This window comes from Rutidosis leptorrhynchoides, chromosome 5, assembly GCF_046630445.1.
Source record: "Rutidosis leptorrhynchoides isolate AG116_Rl617_1_P2 chromosome 5, CSIRO_AGI_Rlap_v1, whole genome shotgun sequence".
NCBI lineage: Eukaryota > Viridiplantae > Streptophyta > Magnoliopsida > Asterales > Asteraceae > Rutidosis > Rutidosis leptorrhynchoides.
Window position 1 is genome coordinate 174296020 of NC_092337.1, and position 4601 is coordinate 174300620.

The window sequence follows — 4601 nt, forward strand, 5'->3', positions numbered from 1 at the left end:
ATAAAGACACTTTGTGATAAATGTTTTTATTTTGGCGGAAAAATGCTCGAAGAAGTAATATATAACAATTATCGTGTTATTCGAGCGTATGTTGAGGTTTTAGATATTAGGGTTTATAGGGTTTAGATATTAGGGTTTAGAAATTTAGGATTTATGGTTTTGATTTAGGGTTTAGATTTAGAATTTAGATTGATTTTTAACACGAACGGTTTAGAGTTTAGGGTTTAGGGTTTGGTGTTTTGGGTTTATGGAATAAACCCAAAACACCAAACCCTAAACCCTAAACCCTAAACTCTAAATCGGGCTAAATTTTACTTCACAAAAATGAAGAAAAAAAAAGGTTCACATTTTTCACGAACAATATTATCTTTAATGTTATTTTTGTCGATCGTTTTCCTGTCTAAATAATAACATTCATTACGAAATGTCTTTTCTAAATGTTCATATTTTCGTGTGATCTTGATGCCGGAAAAAAAATCATCAACAATAACACTAGCAACATCATGTCTTCATGGCCACCAACAATTGAAAAATCATCAACAATAAATAAATCATCATTTTAAAACAGCAGCAGCATCTTCAGCCTGATGCAAATGAGCATTAGAATGTCACATACAACAGTCATAAAAAAGACAAAGAACAAGATATGATAAATGAATACGTACATAAAACTCAACTAGTACCTTCTTTATTGGACACCCAGTGATATAGTGACCTAATCCCTTGCAGTGTGAACATGTTCTTTTTTTCGGTCCTTCAAGAGAAGATTTGATTCGATGAGCGGTCTTTGGACGACCTTTAGTAGTAACAGGTGCCCGAGGATCCCGAATTGAGATTTGAGGCATCATGCTTATTTGTGAACTACCTGCATTGGATTCTTGTGATGGAAGGTCAATTTGTGTAGACTTTTTTAGATTTGTATGTTCTTCCAAAAACTTGTCTAAAAGAGTATCTAGTTTCTTAAGGTACGAGGGAGATTCTTTCGCTTGTTCAACCGCTTTCATATATTTCGATTGAACACACCACAAACTTAAGGCACTAACTTTTTTGTCACTATCCATATCTTCAAGTTTATTGTTATAATTATCCACTCTATACCTAGCATCAAGTGTCCATCTTGGTAAAATATAATGATCCGGTAGAGTTTCAATGTGCTTCTTCTTCATAACATACAAAATGTGTTAGCATAAGATTCCATATGTTTCAAACTTGGAACAAGAACAAGTGACATCTAACTTATCTAACATTCGAATGGTCACAGTTCTCCAATATACATTCTCAACGTTAACTTGACCAACCTTATATTTGGTCTCTCCTGAGTTCTTATATAAAGTCTCATGAGTTAAATTATTAGTCGCTTGTACCCACTCTTTTTGAAAAACATCAAACATCTTGCTAGTATAACGTGTACCTGCTTTCACTTCTATTGGATTAACAGAAGAAAAAACTGCCTTCGTGTTCATTGTTTTGAAGTCCTCATCTTCTTCAGCAGCTCGTCGACACTCAACAGCTTTATCATATTGGACTACAAATTCGTTCAACATAGTATTAGAAGTAACATATCCATCAAAGAATGAGTGAATGCTCTCACTTCTTCCACTTGTGGTCATCCCAGCAAAAAAACAATCTTTTAGAAAGACTTTAGCCCAAAGGGTACGTTGGTTATACATCTCGTTTAACCACAAATGCCCTTCGAGGTTATACTTATCGCGTATAACATTCCATCGGGCTTCAAATTCTTCGGTTGTATGACTCTTAACCCACTGTTTATACATCTCTTTAAAATCACTAAAACGTGCTTTAAGAGGCCGAAGATGTTCCGTTTCATGCTTCTTAATGTGCCATGCACAATACCGATGACGGGTATTTGGAAAAACTTTTTTGATGGCATTACAAATTTCTTTATCTTGATCGGTAATTATTGCAGTCGGATGCATGTTAAACATACACTTTAAGAATTGTTGAAATAGCCAAACAAATGTTTCTTCCTTTTCATTCTCTAGTAAAGCACCTCCAAATAGTATAGACTGGCGGTGATGATCCACACCAACAAATGGAGAAAATGGCATCTTAAACCTGTTTGTCATCTACGTGACGTCAAACACGAGAACATCTCCGAAGTTTATGTATGCGTCTCGTGATCTCCCATCAGCCCAAAATATATTTCTTGGAGACCCGTCCTCAAATAAATCAACAACCCAATAATGTTTACTATCTACATAGGCTTTATCTTGGAAATATTTTATAACACCATAAAATTCTTTACCTCGGTATTTTTTTCGTTCTTCAGACAATATATCAGCGCATTGTTTTGAAGTAACATCAAGTGCGTCAGGTTCTTTCATAGAGTTTACGACTTTTTTAATTTGACAAGGTCTCAAACCGTTTTTGCTAAGATCCAACATAAGAGATTTGGTAGCCATCGTGCGGTGAGTCTTTCCATGAGAACGATGTTTCATTACTTTGCTCGGAGTGCTTAATTCATGATTATGGGTATCGGTAAAAGCATCCACAAACCACTTACCATCTTTATTTTTGGATATCTGAATCATTGCTGTACAACCTGTTCTAGATTCCCTACGACGTTTTGTAACAATTCGATTTGAAGTATCCTTAAAACCTTCTTTGTTGCACACATATCTCTTTCTGTAAGGCTCATTTGTTGTCTTATTTCTAAAAGTGCTCCGTTTTCGTATTCCAAATCCATGTACAAAGGCATAACGATTATAAAACGTATATGCATCTTCAGGGGTATCAAAAATCATTCCCATTATAGGCATATCAATACCTCTATTATCCTTCTCAAACTCAAGATCCTTGTTATCGTCGCTTTGTCTCTCATTTTGAAGTTCAGAATCATTATTTGAATCATCTTCTTCATGACTTTCGCATTCTGAACTATTGCTATGGTTCTCAATAAACCCATATGTATCAATGTCTTCAGTTGGACTTAATTCCAATGTGTTATGCATGGCCTGGTTAAAACACAAGAAAAAAATTATATAAATAGCTTGACACACATTATAAGGTTTTACGAACGTATTTGAAAAACAGGTTAAACCTATTATTTTATCATGAATACGATAGGATTGGGAGAATAGCAAACACTATATTCCTCAATTAACTATCATTGTAATTAGAATCAAACACAAATACAAACTATTAAACTAAAATCAAATAGTCGATATGAAACAACTGCAATTTTTGTTGGGTTGAAGATTAAAATTAAAATAAAAAAATAAATCTTGTTTCTTTTTAATTTAAACTCTACGTAAAGAAACTTGCAAATTATGTAAATTATTAAATATGCAAGAAGATAAGAATATTATGCATCACGCTTTGCCATCAAAATAACCAACTGACCACTTTTCTATAAACTGAAATAAGAATAATTGATTTTACCTTTAAATGATTTGGATGATCAGAGAATTGAACGTATGAAGCAGATACGTGTTTGATCGATGAGGTTTATATCGTCGCTGAGACGAGAAAAAGATTAGGGTAGGTGCAGAATGCAGATACGTGAGTTGTGAGCGTGAATTAAGGAGGAGGTTAATTTGATTTTATTAATTAGGAGTCAAACGACGTAGTTTTGTAAGGGTTGTCATATAACATTATATAATGCTGTTACCCATATTCACTTTTCCCTATATATATATATATATATATATATATATATATATATATATATATATATATATATATATATATATATATATTATTAAAATGATAATTAAAAAGATATAGTAGTCAGATAGTACTTTTGGTCATGTTATTTCTTAGTTACCAAAAATGTAATATTTGGTAGGTGTTTTAGTACGATTGTAGTTTAAATGCTTTTAATATCAGTGTGCTTGTTTTTGGAAAACAACATTCAATTTAATTCGTACTATAACTAGATTTTTTTTAAAAAAACAAAATAAAATAATAAGGATAACTCATATATCAACGATTATTTTTTCAATAACAAAACATACTATAACATTTTTTTGACATCAATTTGAGATCACCCAGGGAGATTAAACTACTCACGCGTTCATCTCCCGTAATTACAGACCACTACCAGTTGAGCTACAACTCAATGTTATAACATACTAACAAAATTATTTCACTACAAGAAATATGATTTATTTGTGACGATCCTCTAGTAACGACTTATTATATTATCACTAATAAAGTTATTTAGTTACCATTAAAAAATCGTCACTATATTTTGATCAATATACGATATTAGTGACCAAACAATTCGTCACTATACCAATTTTAGCATTTTGATCTCTAATAATATTTTCTGATGGATATATACTGACTAGAAGTGACCAACATAATATGATTACTAATTTGATTTGATGACCAATTTAGTGTTATTAGTGACCAATAATCCATGCTACTAATCACATTTTTCTTGTAGTCTTTGTAGGATTTAAGATAGGTTGGATGAATAAAGGTAATTCCCGTATATTCATGGTAAATTTGTCTAAATTTATTTATAAAATTATAAAATAGATGATTAAAAGTAATAAGTGAGGATAAAATTGAGAGTTTAATAATAATATATAGTTATTTTTTGCAAGTGAACAATTATTTTAGAACAAATACAA

At 31.8% G+C, this 4601-nt stretch overlaps 1 pseudogene; it reads right to left on the reverse strand.

The window, feature by feature from the left end:
- Window positions 1-554: 554 nt before the first annotated feature.
- On the reverse strand, window positions 555-2972 carry LOC139849168 (protein FAR1-RELATED SEQUENCE 5-like; annotated as a pseudogene).
- Between the last annotated feature and the right edge of the window lie 1629 nt (window positions 2973-4601).